General features: G+C 43.5%; 1 non-coding gene across 1 annotated transcript; it reads right to left on the bottom strand.

Annotated features, from left to right (window-relative positions):
- Nucleotides 1–6,054: 6,054 nt before the first annotated feature.
- LOC129012010 (small nucleolar RNA U13) lies at nucleotides 6,055–6,158 on the bottom strand. The gene has a single exon (XR_008493518.1). It is a non-coding gene; the product is annotated as a small nucleolar RNA U13 (small nucleolar RNA).
- Nucleotides 6,159–20,847: the final 14,689 nt, after the last annotated feature.

The raw sequence follows: 20,847 nt of genomic DNA, 5'->3' as shown, positions 1-20,847 counted from the left end.
TGTAGCACTCAGTAAGAGTTATCTCATATTTAATCATCTAAGTTTCCTTTATCATCCCAACATTAGAAGGTCAATTATTTTTAGCTGGAAATGATCTTAGTGCTCATACATGCCAGTGTTTGACAGACTTGTTTATTTCCTCTTCCTTTTTAAGCAATGAACTCTTTTTTCCTAGTGAAACCTGTGTGGAACTGAAGCAGCTGAGGTTGGCACCACCATGTGCCCATGAACACACAGCATTTCTGGACCATCTGGAGGCTTCTCTTTTATATCTCTCAAGGAGTAGGGGTGGGAGGCAAATATGTCCACAATCAGAGGTGATAATACCTAACTGATAACCCAGACATGTGTGGATCTCTAGGCAAGTGGTGTAAGCACAGATCTGGGCCCAAACCCCTTCATTTTATTCACAAGGAGGCTGAGTTACATGAAGAGGCTAACAAGGAAATTTAGTAAGGGTGGTAGCAGCTGTACTTCATCAGGTTCTGGAATGTCTTTTCCAAATCTTAATAAAATGCAACATTGTCATAAGTTCAAACACAAGCAAGAAAACAAGTAAATAGTAGGTTTATTAATAGTAGGTTAACCCAACCAGGTTGAATTTGAGATTACCTTTGGTTCAACTGTTTCAGAAACAAAAGGAGACAGGGAGATTGTAAATTCCAAAAGAACTGGAAACTCACAGTCAAAGGCACCTTACTAAAATCCATTTTAAAGCTACTGAATCTCAGCAAGTCACCTATTAAAGGCCGCAGTTTCACTTCTAATGAACAGAGGTTAAACCAGTTTTGACCACCACTATCTAGTAATGTCTTTATATTTTACCTCCCTTGTCAGAAAGAATTAATTCATGCTTTATTCATTCAGCAAATATAGCAAAAATAGCAAGTGGCAGAATTAGAACTTGAACTTAGATTGTCTGACTTAAGGCCAGTGAACTGTCAGCTAAGCTGCTTCTTTAGCAAGAAGAAGACAAGAAGAAGAACATTGGGTTTGGAATGAGGAGAACTGGCTTTGGATCCTGGCTTTGCAATTTGCTAATTTTATAACCTTGAAGACAATTTTTACCTGTCTGCTCAGCCTAAAAACCATGACCTCCCTTTTCTCTATAAACTTCCTCTGCAGTTTGGCTCCACATTACCGCACCCTTTGTCCACAGCAAATGAGTGCTATTATTTTATTATTCTTTGAGAAAAGCTGGATCCTTATTCCTGAAAAGTCCATTCTTGTGTAAAATGCAGGTGTTGGTTTAATTAGAACCAGTTGATGGAATCAGATTGCCCAAAGTAACATCTGTAGCACTTCCTTCTGAATCTTGATTTAAAAAAAAAAATTTTTTTTAGAGTAATAGTACTATGGATGCCATGACCTTAAATGTGGATTTGCAGAATCATAATTAAATTCTGCTCTCTACTGGCTCAACGCTGGTCTTTTATCTCCTTCAAAAGTCATTCTTTGAGGCTGGGGGTGGTGGTTGACACCCGTAATTCCGGCACTTTGGGAGGCCGAGGCAGGTGGATCACATGAGGCCAGGAGTTCAAGACCAGCTGGCTAACATGGTGAAACCCAATCTCTACTAAATATACAAAAAAAAAAAAAAAAAAATTAGCCAGGCATGGTGGTGCCTGTCTGTAGTCCCATCTACTTGGGAGGCTGAGACACGAGAATCGCTTGAACCTGGGAGGCAGAAGTTGCAGTGAGCCGAAATTGCACCACTGCACTACAGCCTGGGTGACAGAGTAAGACTCTGTCAAAAAAAAAAAAAAAAAAAAAAAAAAAAATTCATTCTTTGAGATGTCTTTCTCATGCATGGGGATTCTTGATTTGGCCCTGAATAATTTTTCAGCCTCATCTTCCCCATTGCCAAATTCATACATATTGAAACACTTGTCATTCCCCAGATACTCCAAGCTCTCCCCGCCTTGCCTTCAAACATAATATTGTTCTCTTTCCCTGAAATGCCCTCTCCTGTTGGGCTTCCTGCCATCATCCTTCAGGCCTGAGTTCCAATGTTTCAGTTCCTCTGAGTGGCCTCTCCTGACCCTGCTGGCTGGGTCTGCTCTCCTCATCTGTGTGCTCATAGATTACAATCTGCTGCTGTTCTCTTGGGGTTGTCAGTTGTCTTATCTGGCTCCTCCACTATGAGCTCTTTGAGGACAGAACTGTGCACTATTCGTGTCAATACTCCCTCCAGGACTTACAAGAACTCATGGTGGAACATGAACAATCCATAAATATTTGCTGAATGAATAAAGCATGAATTAATTCTTTCTGACAAGGGAGGTAAAATATAAAGACATTATTAGATAGTGGTGGTCAAAACTGGTTTAACCTCTGTTCATTAGAAGTGAAACTGCGGCCTTTAATAGGTGACTTGCTGAGATTCAGTAGCTTTAAAATGGATTTTAGTAAGGTGCCTTTGACTGTGAGTTTCCAGTTCTTTTGGAATTTACAATCTCCCTGTCTCCTTTTGTTTCTGAAACAGTTTTGAACCAAAGGCAATCTCAAATTCAACCTGGTTTGGTTAACCTACTATTAATAAACCTACCATTTACTTGTTTTTTTGCTTGTGTTTGAACTTATGACAATGATGCATTTTATTAAGATTTGGAAAAGACATTCCAGAACCTGATGGAGTACAGTTGCTACCACCCTTACTAAAAAAGAGTAAATTTAAAAGATATTTGCTCTTTCTTCTCACTTAGAAATGTTCCTATATCAAGTTTCATTAAATAGAGAAAGACATTAAAACTGTAGGGTTTTTCAGTCCTTAAGACTTTAAAAAATGGGTCTTACATGTTAAAAATTAATACTTCTTTGCCTTCATTTCTGGACCAAACCACATATCATCACCAAGATTGCCTGGTCGGGAAGAGTTTGCAAAGTAAGTTTATATAATGAGGTTTCATTGAGCTAACTGCTTCCCCAAAATAGCATCCTTCATTTGGAAGAGCTTGAAGTTCAGATAGCTGTTCTTCCTTTGTTAATTTGTTTTCTAGTGAAGCGAAAGTTCCTGTCACAGATTTATTTTTATTGTGACAGTGGTGGGGGAGCAAAGAAATTTTATTTGTAATCTTGTGAAAGGAAATTGAATCTTAGGACCCCAAACTCATTAAGCCAAAGGGAAAAGTCAATCTGGGAACCGGGTCACACAAACCTGCCTCCCCCTTTTGGTTCCTAAATAAGACCGCTACGAGATAAAAAGCTACACACCTCCCCCATAATTTGCCCACAAGAAAATTCCTAGTGAGCTGCAAGATCTTTTATGGTGTTTCTGTGAAGATTTCACCATGGCAATGTAAAATGATAGCTTCTCTTTACAGGTGCAGTCACCCCAGGCCCACCAGACACAGATGCATATCTGATTGTTCCTCTGCCCCATTTTGTCTATGTTATCTTATGTCAAATGCAGATTCCCTGTATTTTTCCTCTGCCCCATTTGTCTATGTCATCTTATGCAAAAAAATGCAAATTAATCGAGCCAGACAAAGGCATGAATGACTATTTTTCCCTATACCCCTCTTACATGAAAATTGTGTATTTCTCAATATCCTACCATTTCCCCTTTAAATCTGGAGCCCTCAAAATCATCCTTGGAGAAAGGCATAGACCTGTCTCCTGGGTGTGCGTCCTTAGCTTTGGCAAATAAGCCTCCTAAAATGATTGAGACTTGTCTCATCATTTTTCTCGATTGACAGACTGTTTCCATTATTCAGATGTATCATTTCCCCTGTACCAACAGTGCCAACTGGGCTGGTTAGAGATATCATGAAATATATTCTAATTTCTTTTTTTCTTTTTTTTTTGAGACAGAGTCTCACTCTGTTGACCAGCTGGAGTGCAGTTATATGATCTGGGCTCTCTGCAACCTCCACCTCCAGGGTTCAAGTGATTCTCCTGCCTCAGCCTCCCAAGTAGCTGGGACTACAGGTGCACACCACTGTGTCTGGCTAATTTTTGTATTTTTAGTACAGATGGGCTTTCACTATGTTGGCCAGGCTTGTCTCAAACTCTTGACCTCAGGTGATCTGCCCACCTCGGCCTTCAAAGTACTGGGATTACAAGCGTAAGCCACCGCACCTGGCCTCTAATTTCTAATATTGTGTTTGTGGCTCATGTTGACAGACAATGTCACAAGGTATGATCAAGTCACGTTAAACTCTGTGTTTGTATTGGTCAGCTGTAGCTGCAGAACAACCTCAAGATCTCAATGGCATACCCCAGTAAACGTGTATTTCTTTCTTATGAGTTTAGAAGTCAGCTGAGACAGCTTTGTCTCATGTTGAGGGTTGACTGTGGTGGCCCTGCTCCATATAGTCCTCTTCCTCTCCTGGTTCCAGCATGTTGGCCAAGGCCTGTTCTATAATCTTGGGGGGAAAAAATGTGTTATCTTTCCTCCTGGCTAGGCAGAACCTGCTAGCCCTCACTGGATGACCTGTCTTCCCTTGGTTCTTGCTGGTACTCTGTGAGTTCTGGGTTTCTGCATTAGTGTCCACCTGGCTCCTGGTAAAGGAGGCCACCCCAAGCCTCTGGTGTTGATTATTTTTCACTTCAGTGTGGCAGGCCCTATGATTCTTTGAATTTAGCTGCCTCCTGAGTCTCCCCTGGGACTATGGGAATGTCTCGGTTCTGCTTATGTTATTGGGAGCCACAAATAGCCTGAGCAAGCAAAATATTAGGGTGCTCATCAGGTGAACCATTGTCTTAGTTATGGTTCTTCAAAGAAACAGAACCAATAGGGGATATCTGTCTCTACCCCTACTCTATCTATCTGTCTATCTATCTATCTATCTATCTATCTATCTATCTATCCATCCCTTCACCATCCATCCATCCATCATCTATTTATCCATCTAAAAGGAGATTTGTTATGAGGAACTGACTCACATGATTGTGGAGGTTAAGAAGTCCCATTATCTGCTGTCTGCAAGTTGGATACCTGGGAAAGCCAATGGTATAATTCAGTCTGACGTCCGAAGGCCTGACAACTAGGGAAGCTGATGGTATAAATCCCAGCCTGAGGGTAGGAGAAGATGAGATGAGATGTCCTAGCTCAAGAAAAGGGGGCAGCAAATGTTTTTTCCTTTCTCTGACATTTGTTCTATTCAGGTCTTCAAAGAATTTGATGAGGCTCACTCACATGAAGGAGCGCCATGTACTTTACTGAGTACACCAATTCAAATGCTAATCTCATCCAGAAACACCCTCCCAGACAAAGCCAAAAATCATATTTCACCTGGGCACCCTGTGGCCCAGTCACACTGACACATAAAATTCACCATCACAACCATGTTGTGCTTCCAGATTTACTTTGATGTGTGCTATGGTTTAAAATGTTGACGTCCCCTCCAAAATTCATGTTGAAACACATTCTACTTTGTAGTGGTGCAAAGATTGCAAAGAGGTGGGATCTGTTGGGGTGGATTAATGCCCTTATAAATGAGCCTCCAGACAGACAGATCATCCCTTTTGCTCTTCCACCTTCTGATGTGTAAGATGACCCTCACCAGACAGTGAATGCTGGTGCCTTGATCTTGAACTTCTCAGCCTCTAGGACTGTAAGAAAATACATTTTTGTTCTCTATAAATTACCCAGTCTCAGATATTTTGTTACAGCAGCACAAATGGACTAAGACAATGTCTGCATCATAAGCTAATGCAGGACAATGTGTGGGGGGCCACGTTTTAGGATTCATAATGAGGAAAAGGGGCAACCCTTCTCCCTCCCTGCCTCACAGCATCTCTTTTGGTGTCCCCAGCCGGTACACCTAGATGAGCCCTCCCTTGGCTGGGGAGGACCACCATTCCCCGTCTGCCTCAGAGAAAGGTGCTTGGCAGCCATGGTCATCATCCATTCTAGGGAAAGGCAACTGGAAACTCCACTTAGGCCTCAATTATACTCCTTTTCTAGTCCAGTTTACCCACACAGCCTTGTCTTAGTGATATTGTTGGGCATTTTCCAACCCATTCATGAGTGTGGTACTTTGACTATTGGTTCTCTATGGTTTAGATTGAATTATATGAATGCCAACATTCAACATCACTTCTTTTTCACATCAGATGGGTAATGTGCCAACATCGTAACAAGATCTGAGGGAGGCACATCTCACATATGAGCCTGAAAACCCAATCGTCACACTGAGGAGCTACAAGAGGATCTTAACATCATTTTGACTGAAGCATAACAGCATTTCCATATGGCTCAACCCATATGCTAACTGGTAGAATTCCTAAAGAGAGGGAGGATGGGTCTTAACCTGCTTCCCTCCCCGTTTCCCCACTGCACTTCACATTCTGAAGGTCTCAGAAAGCACAAGTTCTGGAGGAAAGTGAACCAAGCAAGAGGTTGTCAGAATTGCTGCCATGAGCCAGGCAGTGGCTGTGGAGGGTTTATGCACTAATCAGGGTGCCCAGGCACTGTAAGTCCTCTTCTTGCACTGGGATCTGTGATTCCAAGAGTCTGCTTTCTGCTCTGTGGCATCCAGAAGGGAAAGAAGTTGCAGCTCCAGTTTCACCTGGAAGCTTGGCTCCTGCTCCAGGTGGAGTGATGCACTCATGCTTTCCACATTGAAGAGGGCTGCAGACTGTGCTGTGAAATGCGTCTGTGTGTGTGTGTGTGTGTGTGTGCAGATGTGCATGCAGGTGTGTGTGCAGGTGTGTGTGTGTTGAGTGTGTGTGCAGGTGTGTGTGGGTCGGAGGGGCATGGACAGAGGTGGTGGACAGGCCTGATGGGAGGGGCTGGAAAAGCAAAAGCCAAATACCTCAGTCCTTAATGGATGGTCGGTTCGCTTAGGCTTTTGAGGACATGCCGGCCCCAGTGCAGACCCAATTTCAAAGATAGCTCAGGCCAGTCAGGGAGGGAAGGTAGGTCAGGGCACATCTGTATCCCCAAAAGGAGCTGAAATTGTTCTTTTCTCTGCACAAGGATGACGCAGAGAGAGAAGCAGAGCAGACATAGCCATTTTTGTAGTACTTTCTCAAATCGTTTTCAGATTTGGGAATTGCGGTTTCTAAAAGAAGTAGCGCCGTGGCTAGCTGCCATCTGATAGAGCCATGGAGGTGTTTTTAGACAGTCTTGAAATGTGTGGCTTTGCAGCTCCCCATGTGACAACAGTCAGTACAATTCAATTTGGACCAGTTGGGGGAAGGCCAGTTAGACTTTGTGGGAATTCTGAATAGTAGACTATCTTAAAAGAAGTGGCATTGTGTTGTATTTTATTTTTCAGATGTGTATATAGGGATTCAAGCTGTTGATGGAGTCACTATGAGTAGAGGGCCTGCTGTCCCTTCTTCCGACCCATCCCAACCACCCTACTACTCAAACTGCCTGCTCTCACCCAGGGGGCTGGATATGCTGACTTTCACCCTTCTCCCCATGCTGTGTTCCCCAGGAGGCCAACCTCTGTAGACAGCAGCTACCTGGATTTCTGGTTTCTAGTGGAAGATGGCAGCGTTGGGGGAGGTGATGGGAGGGAGGGAGTAGAGAGTCATCAGTATCGCTTTCTTGTCCCTTCCTGAAGGGCAGGGTTGGCAATAGCTGCCTCCTCTTCTGAAGCCCCCAGCTCCACTGATGGCCACCTGTGGATGCAAGTCTCACCGGGGCTTGAAGAACATGCCCAACTCACTCCTTCAGGCTAGGGGTGGGGGTGGATTCCTGCTGTTTCCACCCCAGGGCACTTCACCCCAGCCACTTTCCCCTGAGTCTGCTCAGAGCATCGTACAATTTCCTCATTCAACTCTCTTTGGAGCTGCCATCTGTTTCCTGCTGGAACCCTGACCAGGGTCCCCAGTGACTGCCTAATCCATGATTTATCTGGATATATTTCAGCGCTTATCTTCAGCATCTAACTGTGGACATCTCCCTGTCTATAAGTCCCTTCCCTCTGGGCTCCCCTGTCTCCCTCTTCCCTGCTTGCCACCCACCTCCTTCCAGTTCCTCCTGAGTCTTCCTGATGTCTCCTGGTGTGCCTCTTGGCCCCTTTGCCTCTCATTCCTTATTCTCTCCCAGATGATCTTGACCACACTCATGGCATTGACTGAGCGAAGGGAACTAACCCTCACTGAATGTGTCTATGATTGATATCAGGGGCTTTATCCCATCATTCATCTGAATGTTGAATACTTAGTGTCTTCCATGTATCAGGACTGTTCTGGGACTGGGGATATGTTATGCCTTTGACTCTTTACAACAAGGTATGCACCATCGTCTCCGTCTTATAGATGAGGCTTCTGAGCTTCAGAGAAGTTAGATACTGTGCCCAAGGCCAGGCTCGGATTGAAGCCCTCTTTCCTGCCTCCAAGGTCAGAGCTTATCCTTCTGTATTGTATTGCCAATGGAGCACTTCTTTTACATTGCTGAACTTGAGATGAACTTAGCAGAACCTTTATATATTCTAAAAACAGTCTCATCTGACTTTGGCGGTTTGAACTGTAGTAGAACAACATTTTTTTGCTAGCTCATTCATCAGAGACATGTGCCTGACTCTGACTTTGAGCCTCTGTTTGCTCTGTCATTCACTGTGATTCTAAAAATTACCCCTGGCTCCCCAAGTGCTCAATTTTAGACTCGTGGTCTCCTGACTATACAAGATTAATTTAAAACCAGAGCAGCAGGATTTATTCCAGAGATTTCTTTTCATATCAGAAAATTGAAATAGGAATCATTGTTGCATCTTCTTTCACTCTACAAAAAGAAAATGCAGATGAACCTTTTCAGGGTGTAGGGCCAGGGCTACCCTAAGTTGCGGCCTCCGAAGCTCCATCATCACGATTATTCAACTGCTGTGACCTCATTAAAAGAAACAAAGAAGGGATGCTTAGAGAATGGAGCCACCACCTGGATCAAGCTTGGGCTGTGAAATTTAATTAACTTAGTTTCAGAATCTAGCTGAGAGATCTTGGGCAAGTTACTTAACTTCTCTGAGTCTTGATTTTCTCAGCTGTAAGCATGGAATGATAGAGGTGAGTAAACCAGGTATGCACACTCAGCAGTGCTTGGTGAACTGGGTGCTAAAATATTGGCCAGCTACTTTTGGTAGAGGCCACAAATGTCACTTTGGTGAAGACTTGAGTTACTACTGGGGTTAAGTTGGGGAGGAAAATCACTTCATTGGCCTCCCACCTCAGGGTTTAGAAAGCAAAGTGCTGGGGTGAACCTTCAACAGTTTGTATGAGGAGTTCTATACCTTCTAAGAAAGAAGGGACTAAAACTCTAACCTCTTGTCCCTAAGATTTGAAGCTCAGAACAGTCTTCAGGAAGGTTCAGGAGGATGCTGAGCAGGGTCAGAGTGAGGAGGGCCCTGAAACAAAACTACCAACAGGGTAGAAAGAAGTGGGCTGTGGAGGCCGTGGTGGTGCGTGCCTTTGGCCTTGAGTGAGTGAAGAGAGAAGAATCAGATGGCCCTTGTCCCTTGAGAGGCAGTCCCATTTTCTGCTTGTCCCTACCTAGCCTTCCTGAAGGCAGACTTTGGCCTTAGAGGAGTGGCTCAGAGGAATTGCCTAAAAAAAGACCCTGTATAGCTTAGAGTGAAATTCTTTTTGATATGGACAGGAGACAGGGAAATACTGGGCAGAAGAGGGCAGTTCCCTGGCATAGGCCCCACCCCCAAGCCTGGAAACCTGTGGCAATAAATGGGAATAGGCATTCCTGTTTTTGCACCCAAATGTTGCATTTTTGGCCCATGAGACCTCCCTATCCTGTACCCATATAAACCCCAAACCCTAGGCTCCACAAGCAGATGAGCAGACAGACAGATGAACAGAAGAGCAGAGGAACTGAAGAGTGGTGCACTAGAAAAGGAGAGAAGAGAAGGAGTGTTTGAATTTTGAGAAGAGTTTGGCTTGGGACGGTCAGTGAGGAGATCGGCCACGGGACAGCTGAACTCCAAAGGAAGATCATCTTCCTACTCCATCCCCTTTCCAGCCCCCATCCATCCCACTGAGTGCCACCTCTGTCACCCAATAAAATTCCTGCATTCACCATTCTTCAAGTCCATGTGTGACTTGATTCTTCCTGGACACCAGACAAGAACCTGGGTAGGTGTGTGGATACATGGGTGCCAAGAGGACACTGAGATGGTTAACACTTAAGCTATCTGCAGATGGCAGAGCTAAAAGAGCACTGTAGCATGCCCACTGGGGCTTCAAGAGTCACAGGCACACACCCCTAGATGCCACTGTGAGGCTGGAGCTCAAAAGTGCTCATCCTGGCTCCTGCACCTGCCCACCTGCATGCTCCCCCTCCTGTAAGGGGTTTGAGCAGCGGTGGAGGCAGAACAGACAAGCCACACCCCTGTGGCACGTCCTGCGAGGGCATCAGGGAACTCTCCCATTTCACTTTGAGTTTTGGTGTAAGGAGACTGAAGCAGGCAGGACAGCCTGAAAATCTCCTCCTGCCATGGGTGAGTGAACAGATTCCTCCTGGATATGAGGGAATCAGATGGGCAGGGGCTGGACCTTCTGCTGGTCAGCATAATTGGGCTCATGGCATCATAGCATGGGAAACTACCAGTCTGTCAGTTACCAGTCACATATATAAAGCATTAAGCACAGTGCTTGGCACATAGTAGGCTATCAGGAAATGGTAGGCAGCTATGAGTAATGTTACGTTATTAAATGTCAACAAAAAGAGTCAAACTCTGTAAAATATTTGAAAAGATATATTCTGAGCCAAATATGAGTGACCAATGGCCTGTGACACAGCCCTCAGGAGATCCTGAGAACATGTGCCCAAGGTGGCTGGGCTACAACTTGGTTTTATACATTTTAGGGAGACATAAGTCATCAATCAATACATGTAAGACGTACATTGGTTCATCTAGAAAGATGGGACAACTGGCAAGGGTCGGGGCTTCCAGGCCATAGACAGATTCAAAGATTTTCTGATTGGCAATTGGTTGAAGGAGTTATTATCTAAAGACCCACAATCAATAGAAAGAAATACCTGGGTTATGATAAGGGGTTGTGGAGACTGAGGTTTTATCATGCAGATGAAGCCTCCAGGTAGAGCAGGCTTCAGAGAGAATAGAGTGTAAATGTTTCTATCAGACTTAAAGAGTCTGTTCTGTTAGTAATCCCAAAAGGGAGGGTATCATGAGGTGTGTTCAAGTTCCCCTTCCCATCATGGCCTGAACTAGTTTTCCAGGTTAATTTTGGAATGGCCTTGGCTGAGAGGAGGGGTCCATTCAGATGGTTGCGGGGCTTAGAATTTTATTTTCGGTTTACATAAGAGAGATATCAATGAGAAGAATGAACCACTCAGGCTGAGGGAATAGGGGAGGAGGGTGAGACACTGTTATACCCCCATCACCTTTGCCAGGTGTCAGGCCCCAGTGGCTGGCACCTTGGGCAGGGTGGGTGTGGTCTGTGGAAGGAAGCCCAGAATTATTTGTATACTTTCGCCTATAGGGGGTGTCACCTCCTGTTTTATTGCCCAGAAGCACAGTTGAGAGAGGCTAAGCATTGCCCAAGTCCTCAAAGTGTGAGTTTTAGAGCCTTAGAATCTTGGAAGGATCCCAGAAGCCATCCACCTGTGGTTTGGTAACCTGCGGTTACCAAATATTTTGAAGCAGTAAAGTCCCTCTTCCCTTCCTTCTTCAATAAAATTTAGATGATATCCTGATACATAAAACAAATAAAGTGGCATTTTTCTAATAAGGTATATTTGCAAGTGGAAATGTATTTTGTTGATTTGTGTTAGCATCAGTCAGTGAGAACAGTAAAACTATTTTGAAAAATCCAAAAACTCATAATTGAAGCTATGGAAGCTGGTTTCAATCTCCCATCAGATCTGGCAGTCATAAAATTCAAATCAAAGTGCAAATGGAATCCAAGAAGGCCCCCGAAGACACTCAGCATTCCTCAGATCTAGCTCATTGTATTAGTCATGGTCTCAGTAGGAAACAGTTTGCATTCTCAAACTGAGGAACTTTAAGGAAGGTCTAAACTTACTAAACCACCCACAAAGGCAGGAATAGGGAACCATACAGGATGGTATAATAACCCAGGGCTAGTTGTTACCCTGCTGGGCTGAGGGACCTGGCAAGGGACCCATTACCAGAAGCTGAAAGGGGAGGACTGGGTAGACAGGGCTGCCTCGAGAGAGCAGGGAACTTCAGGAGAGGGACATTGCTACTCCCAGGAGATCCCGCAGGAAAAGAGCAGGGGGCAGATGAATATCCCACCCTCACTCTTAGGATTCCCTCCTAATCTCTTCCTGGGAGTCCCTGATGGCAAACTGGAGGCCACAGGGCAAAAGAGCCCTGTGATGTCATTCCTACAGGTCAGCCTCTGAGGACAGAAAGTAGGTTGCAAAAGGTGGAGAGTGAAGCTAGAGGAGCCATGGGACTGCTCCACCCCGCAAATACACCCCTTCCCCTGTTTTAAAGAGAGCAAGAATGAAGGCTCAGAGAGTTCAGATGACTTTCCCAGGGTTACAAGGTTAGAAGCAATAGTAGGAAGCCAAGTGCTCCAATCTCAGCTCAGCCCTCTTTCCACTGTGCTTTTTCATCACCGTGAGCTGAGGACTACTGTAGATACGGAAAAGGTAATGTCATCCATTGCATTTTTGAATCCAGAGTTAAGGGAGTAGGCTTAGCCTCGTCCAGTCACTAGCCCAGTGACTTTGCAAGTCTAAAGAGAAAGCATAGCTATTTAGGGGACTAACACATCAAGAAGCTCTTTGGCTTTCTGTCCCACACTCGCAGGTCAAACACTTTCTCAGAAAGGGCAGGAAGAATGTCAGCCAAACAATGTAAAGGATTGTATGGATCATGGGCGCTAATTCTGACCCAGAAATATCCAAGAGGACCCATGTCTGTAAAGCCTGAACAGCTGCAGAGAATTCTTGGATCGCCGGTGACATCCGTGCTGTATTCAGCATGCTCCCCAAAGATTCTGCCCTTTGCCTGCTTCTTATAGAACTTTGGCTTAAAAGGATCTTGTCTAAAAGGACATGCCCCTTAAGATGGTGGACCATAACTGGTACCTAGTGCTGTTGCTATGGTTTGGGGAAATTAGTGGCAAGGATCCTTGCCTCCATGAACTCAAAGTCATTTGCAGTTTGAAGCAGCTTTTGGATGGCTTGTGTGAGAGTCTTATGACTCCTTCAACTTGGAAACAGCAGACATGCAAGCTTTGTGGTGAGGAGAAGCTGTTTACTTATGGATGGTTTAGGACATAAGAGTCAACTCACAAAGAAAACACACAAGCCAGAGTCTTTGTAAGCCCTAAGCATCGTGGGTGTTCTTTTGCCACAGGTAACCACCACATGGCTACTTCTCATCTAGCCGGTCAGTGGTATACCCCTTCTCCATGGTTGCCGCCTCCCTGTATTGCTGGTTGCCTCCTTGAGCTTATCCGTGTCCTGCCTGCCTTTTCAAAAGCTGTTTACTTAGTCATGGTTGACATAAACTCCGTGCATTTTTCTTTCACAAACTGTAAGGACACTTGGGTAACCTTGGTATCCCAGGCAACTATGGGGTCATTCTGACCTGCTCTGCCTCTCCTCTCTGCTAGAGCAGGAGCTCAGGTTCCTTTTCCTAGTTTTTCAGATGAAATAGCACCAATCTGTAGCTTGGGCAAGGCTGGTTCTCTCTTGTTCGGTTCTGTAGTCAGCAGGGTCAATACCATTCACTTACAATGCCTGGTTCTAATAGGACTATGCCCTCCAGGGGCCTTGTTTTAACCTAGAAAATGATGTGACTTCCCTATTGTCTAGGATCAGGATGCAATACTACAGTAAGCCATTTACACTTAAGTGGACGTGACCACCAAACTATTCTCTACAGAAAACATTTTTTTCTTTTTTTTGAGATATAGTTTCATTTTGTTGCCCAGGCTGGAGGGTAGTGGTGCGATCTCGGCTCACTGCAGCCTCTTCCTCAGGTGCTCTGCCCGCCTTGGCCTACCAAAGTGCTGGGATTACAGGCATGAGCCATCACACCTGGCCAATGTTTTGGTTTTGAAAGACCTCCTTACATATAGGCATCACTTAAAAGTTATTCCCACAGGATGACTCTCCTAGTACAGCATCATTCCAATGCTTCAGTTCTACCCAAGATCTAGCCTATAATAAATCTGCGCAGTGCAATGTTAAAACAAAAGGCCAAGCAGTGTCTCACAGTCTCAGCAGGAATACCAGGTAGGAGCATCAGAGTTTTGCACATGTCGCTGTAGCTGAAATAGGCAGTTTGGTCTTGTTTACATATGCCAGGGAAGGAAAAGGGTGGCCAAGTCTGGGTCTTTGCTGTAAAATATACATACATTCTTTCACTTGATTTAAAAATCATGAAAATCTCTTATTTTTTTGAAACAGAGTCTCCCTCTGTTGCCCAGGCTGGAGTGCAGTGGCATGATCTCAGCTCACTGCAATCTCTGCCTCTCGGGTTCAAGCGATTCTCATGCCTCAGCCTCTGGGGTAGGTGGGACCATAGGTGCGAGCCACCACGCCCAGCTAATTTTTGTATTTTTAGTAGAGACAGGGTTTTACCATGTTGGCCAGGATGATCTCGATCTCTTGACCTCGTGATCCACCCACATCAGCCTCCCAAAATGCTGGGATTACAGGCATAAGCCACAGTGCCTGGCCAAAACTCTTAATAATACAGTTTATACTGAGTCCTTCTCATTGACTCATTAATCACTCTTCCTTGCTATCTGCGACACCTAAAACCTTATTTAATTCTGATGAATAAATATAAATAGCACTCTATACTATAATTACATCTATATTTTAAATATTTTAATTCTTTTTTTTTGGCTAAGACCCTTTAGTGAATGTCTTATTTTCACTTAAAGGAAGCAATTTCTTTCCCAGCTTCTCCAAATTAGCAAATGTTAAATAGTGCATTGTTAATAGGAGGTTTGAGCTATCTATTCAGCTGTGCTGTAATTTTGTGAATAGGGCTAGGATTTAGGAATAAATTTTTAATTGTTTGGTATATAGTAATAGTTAAGTAATAATTTTCTTCAAAAGGCAGATTTCCTGGCTAATGAGTGACTTTTCTAACCTAGCTTACTTTGAAAAAATACACATTTATTTTAGAAGAGTTTTACATTTACAGAAAAATTACAAATATAGTACAGAGTTCCTATATATCCTACCCCAAGCTTCCTCCATGACTAACATCTTACATTCGTATGGCACATCTGTTGCAATTAGCGAAGCAATATCGATATGTTGTTATTAACTAAAATTCATACTTTATTCGTATTTCCTTCATTTTTACCTAATGTTCTTTTTCTGTTCCACGGTCTCACCCAGAATACCATATTACTTTTAGTCATCATATCCTCTTAGGCTCTTCTTGGCTGTGACAGTTTCTCAGATTTTCCTTTTGAAATGGCCTCATTGTCTGGAATAGCACCCGAGGTTCATTGTCTCACATCCGTGGAGAACGAGCGCACGGACACACAAAGAGTGAGGTTGAGAGCAGAAGTTTAATAAGCGAAAGAAAGAGAAGGGCTCTCTGCTGCAGAGTGGGGTCCTGGAAAACGGGTTGCTGGATCTGTGGTGAAATGCAGGGGGTTTTTATAGATGAGCTGGTAAGGAGGAAGACTGGTTAGACCAGGTGTGCCATTTGCATAGGGCGTGAATATCTGGTAGCCCCCACTCTAATCTGCCTGAGCTGTGCCATTTTTTATTACTGTACACATGGTAACAAACAAATGGAAGATGGAGCCTCCATGTTGGACACTCCTGGCTCCCAGGTAGCTGTTTTCTATTGGCACAGCTGCTGGCATTCTCCTGTGAACGCTGGCATCCAGCTTGCTTATCTATGTTTGCAGCTCGATTTTTCAGGCTACTGTTTGTTAGGAAAAAATAATTTCTTGGGCTGCTTTTTGTTAGAAGGGAAGCTCTGCCGAGGACTCTTTTGCCCTACTAACTGCCTAAATAATTTATTTCTACCTCCTGTATCACTTGTTTTTGTTGACCTTGACAATTTTGAGAAGTACTCGTCAGGTATTTTGTAGAACTGGGATTCTGGGCAGAGTATGTACATGTATTACTAGAATTCTGCACGGGAGACTTGTCTCTTCTCCCCATTTATTTATTTATTCAGTCACTTATTTATGCCATTATAGACTTGTGGATACTTATTTTGTGTTTTGTGTTATAATCTAATACTACTTAATGTTGTTGCTCAAATCGTTCTACCTTCAGGCACAGATAACTCTTTCACTTAGTTCCTGTATCCCTTTGATATACGCACATCCTTGTGGAGTTTTAATATTTTTCTTTACTTTTTTGAGCACTTTCTTGATTTCAGGCACTATAAGATGCTCCAGCTGAGACAGCCAAGTGTAAAGCAGACCCCGGAGAATCTCCAACAGGCCTGCGCACTGGGAGAATGGGGTGGAGCCAGGGAAGTTTGTGTTGTTTGCAGGGGCAAGGAGCCTGGCCCCTCCTGTTCCTGTGTGGTAACCTGGGATTCAATCGGTGAGGTGGAGAGCCAGCCTGTTAGCAGGACTTCATCTCACTTTGCTGTGCTGTTCTAACTTTTTCCTTTTCACCCAATCAATTCCATTCACCCTCACCCTTCAAGGTGTCTGCGAGCCTATTCTTTCCTGATCTTGTGACAAGAACCCGGTTTTTCCTCCAACGCAGTCCTATCTTGTATATTTCCTGCTCTAGTCTGAGATTCAGCCGTTTCTCCAAGGACCCTTGGTTCCTTTTATTGGAGAATGGCATTAGAGACAAAGATCTGGGCGTTAGGCATGCTTGTGGCTGCAGGGGTGCCATTACTTCTTGGACCTCTTAGCTGACGGAGCAAAGAGATACGTGAAAGGAAAATAAATCTCGGGACTCCCAAATCACTAAGCCAAAGGGAAAAGTCAAGCTGGGAACTGCGTCAGGCAAACCTGCCTCTTGTTTTATTCTGTTGAATTTCACCCTGGCAATGTAAGTTGATAGCTCATCTTCACAAGTATGGGAAAAGGACAGAACTCAAAGTCATCCCTCTGCTCACCAAATGCCTATCTGATTGCTTCTTCGGCCCTATTGTTTATTTATTTTACCGTATGTAAAAATGCAGATTCACAGAGCCAGACCTCTGCCTTGCCCCCGACCTATAAATTTTGTATTTGGTGAAAGGCTGATCAAAAGCTCAAAAGAATGCAACCGTTTGTCTCCTATCTAGCCACACCTTCAAAAAATTTCTTCCTCATTCCCCAGTATCTGCCCTTTTCCCTTTAAATATTACAACCTTCAAAATTTTCTTTGGAGAAAGTCACAGACCCAGTCTCCCAGATGTGTGTCCTTATCCTTGGCAAAATAAACTTCTAAACTGATTGAGACATGTCTCAGAGACTTTGGTTTACAGATATATAAGCCGTGTGTTTATAGACATTCAAACTGCCATTGAAAAATTCTGAGAAAATTATGACGAGTGTAAGAGATTTGACCTAACCAACTCCATCTTGCTTCTAACCCCTGAGCTGCCCTTGTTCGTTCCTGGGCATAGGCTGAACTAACTTTGGGAGGAACTTAGTTTATAGTTTAACTTTGAAACAAAGACAATAACAGCCCTTTCCAGAACAAACCCCCTTCCTACCTGAGGACTAGACTGGCTTTGCAGGACTAACAGATTAGCCACAAGATTAGAAATTATGATTTAGGAGTCATGCAGCTGGAGGCTAAAAATTCTGACCCTCTCCAAATTGCTCCTGAGGATAACATCACTATTGACTAAGATCAGTGCTTGAGATATTTTGCAGACCCTGTACTTGATGGATAGGCTGACGCCACCCCACTGGCTCATCTGGTCTTGTGGCCCCCACTCAGGAACTGACTCAGTGCGAGAGGACAGCTTCGACTCAACCAATCAGCAATCCCAACTCACTGCCCCCTACCCACCAAATTGGTCTTAAAAACCCCAATCCCTGAGTTTTCTGGGAGACTGATATGAGTTACAATAAAACTCCAGTCTCGTGTACAGCCAGCACTAAATGAATTAAACTCTATATTTCAATTCTCCTGTCTTGATAAATTGGTTCTGTCTAGGCAGTGGGCAAAGAGAACCCATCAGGCGGTTATAAATTTAGAAATATTTCTATATATAATCATCTGTACCTATATTAAGCTAATTATGAGTTCATACTGATGTCTTTAGCTCTAACCCATTACCACATGAATCATTCTAGCCACCTCCCCTTGCTTATCTGTAAACTGCAGCTCCAATAGTGAGAAATCTGGCTTCTGCCATCTGCCATCCATTTCTTTCTGTTTTCTTAGAGAGAGGGTCCCTCTCTGTTGTCCAGGCTGAAGTGCAGTGGTGTGATTATAGTTCACTGTAACCTCAAACTCCTGGGCTCAAGCGGTCCTCCTGCCTCAGCCTCCCAAGTAGCTGGGCCTACAGGTGTGTGCCACCATGTCTGGCTAGGTTTAAAATGTTTTGTAGAGACGAAACCTCATTATGTTGCCCACGCTAGTCTTGAACTCCTGGCCTCAAGCAATTCTCCCACCTCGGCCTCCCAAATCTCTGGGATTATAGATGTGAGCCACTGTGTCTGGCCTGTCATCCATTTTCTTAATTGTTCAATTCCAAAATACAGGTATAGTGGTTTCGGAATTGTTAACCTGTACCCCCGTGTAAATCTACATTATCACCCAAAGTACAGTCTTATATACCGTTCCATTTGCCTTTAGTCTCATAGACTGGTCATTTCTAAAGTTACTTAGGTCAGCACATGATGTGGTTTGGATCTACGTCCCCACGTCACTCTCATGTTAAATTGTAATCCCCAATGTTGGAGGTGAGGCTTGGTGGGAGGTGATTGAAACATGGGGGCAGTTTCTCACGCGTGGTTTAATACCATCCTCCTTGGTGCTGTTTTCATGATAATGAGTGAGTTCTTGTGAGATCTGGTTGCTTAAAAGTATATGGCACCTTCCCCCCAACTTTGTCCTGTGCCAGCCATGTGAAGTGTCTTGCTCCCTCTTTGCCTTCCGCCATGATTATAAGTTCCCTGAGGCCTCCCCAGAAGCAGAAGCTGCTACGCTTCCTGTACAGCCTGCAGAACCATGAGCCACTTAAACCTCTTTTCTTCATAAATTACCCAGTCTTGGGTATTTATTTGTAGCAGTGTGAGAATGAACTAATACACACCCTTTCCCTCTACCCTTTTAGTTGTGTTGTTTCCTACATATGTAATAGAGTCGGATTGTTTTGTTACATTGTGCATACCATCCTGTGATTCCCCCATACGATTTTTAAAAAATTTGCTTACATTAAGGTTCATTCCTTGTGTTGTAAAGTTCTATGGATTTTGACAAACGTATAGTGTTATGTATCCACCATTGCAATATTGTATAGAACAGTTTTACTGTACTAAAATATTACCACACACTTCACCTATTCAACCTTTCTCTCTCCCCAATCTGCAGGCAACCATAAATTTGTTTACTGTCTTTATAGTTTTGCCTTTTCCAGAATTTCATACAAGTGTAATCACATAGTATCCAGCCTTTTCAGGGTGGCATCTTTTACTTAGCAATATGTATTTAAGATTCATCTATTTCTTGGCATGGCTTGATAGTGCATTTCTTCTTAATCACTGAATAGTATCTTACTGCATGGATATCACAGTTTGTCTATTCATCTATTGAAGGACAGCTTGGTTGCTCCCAGTTTTTGGCAATTATGAATAAAGCTGCTATAAACATTCACGTGCAAGTTTTGGTGTGAACATAAACCTTCAAATTAGTTAGGTAAACACTTAAGGAGCTCAATGATGGATCAAATTGTAAGACTCTATTTAACTTTGTAAGGAGCTGCCAAACTGTCTTTCAAAGTGTCTGTACCATTTTGTGTTCCCATCAGAAATGAATGAGGGTTTCTGTTGCTCCACATCTTCACCAGAAATTGGTATTGCCAGTGTTTTAAATTTTAGCCCTTCTAAGTAATGTGTAATGCCTAGCTGGCCTTAAAAAAATTTTGGAATATATAATAGCTCTCTTAACTGGTCTCCACTTAATGGTCTTGACTTCCACTTAAGGGACTCATGGATCAAACAATATTCTTCACTCTTCCTTTAAAACACAGATGGCTGCTCCGTGTGCTGTTCCCTCGTGAGATGATGCTGAGTTCTGTCTGGTTTGCCTGTGCCGCTAAGCCCCCATCAGTAGAGATAATATGCTTACCAAGAATCAGTTTTGTTTTTGTATGTTTAGGCCACACATATTTGTTATTGTAATTATGTAATTGATTGAAATATTAATGAACCCATACAATATAAAGATGAAATGAGAGATTTTTTTAGCTGTAAAAACTTAATGGTCTTCATTTCATCTGGCTCTTTTCCACTTAATTCAGATGATTGTATGCTTTATTTGCAAAAAGTTCAGCATATATATTTCAGGTATATCAACAAGGATAATATCCACATCACTCTATTTTTCATCTTCCCAAGAGTATTTCTGTTGCAATTGATGGTTTTTTTTTTTTTCAAAAACCGTGGGGAAGATTTAATGCAGTATAAGTATAGTGTGCTAATGCATATTGATTTACACCTTTGACACCACTCACAGAGTAGCAGCTAAAACCACCTTTGTTTTAAGAACTGGTTTACAAATGTTATAGTAAACTAAATATGGCCTGAGAAGGGCTCTGTACTTCTATATCTGAGTCCTTGTTGACGAACTGTAACCTAGCTTAATAGGCAGACAAGGCCGGGCACAGTGGCTCACACCTGTAATCCCAGCACTTTGGGAGGCTGAGGTGGGCGGATCATGAGGTCAGGAGTTTGAGACCAGCCTGGCCAACATGGTGAAATCCCGCCTTTACTAAAAATACAAAAATTAGCTGGGTGTGGTGACAGGTGTCTGTAATCCCAGCTACTCGCGAGGCT

Source organism: Pongo pygmaeus, chromosome 14 (genome assembly GCF_028885625.2).
Source record: "Pongo pygmaeus isolate AG05252 chromosome 14, NHGRI_mPonPyg2-v2.0_pri, whole genome shotgun sequence".
Taxonomy (NCBI): Eukaryota; Metazoa; Chordata; class Mammalia; order Primates; family Hominidae; genus Pongo; species Pongo pygmaeus.
This window is presented reverse-complemented; position numbering and strand designations above follow the sequence as displayed.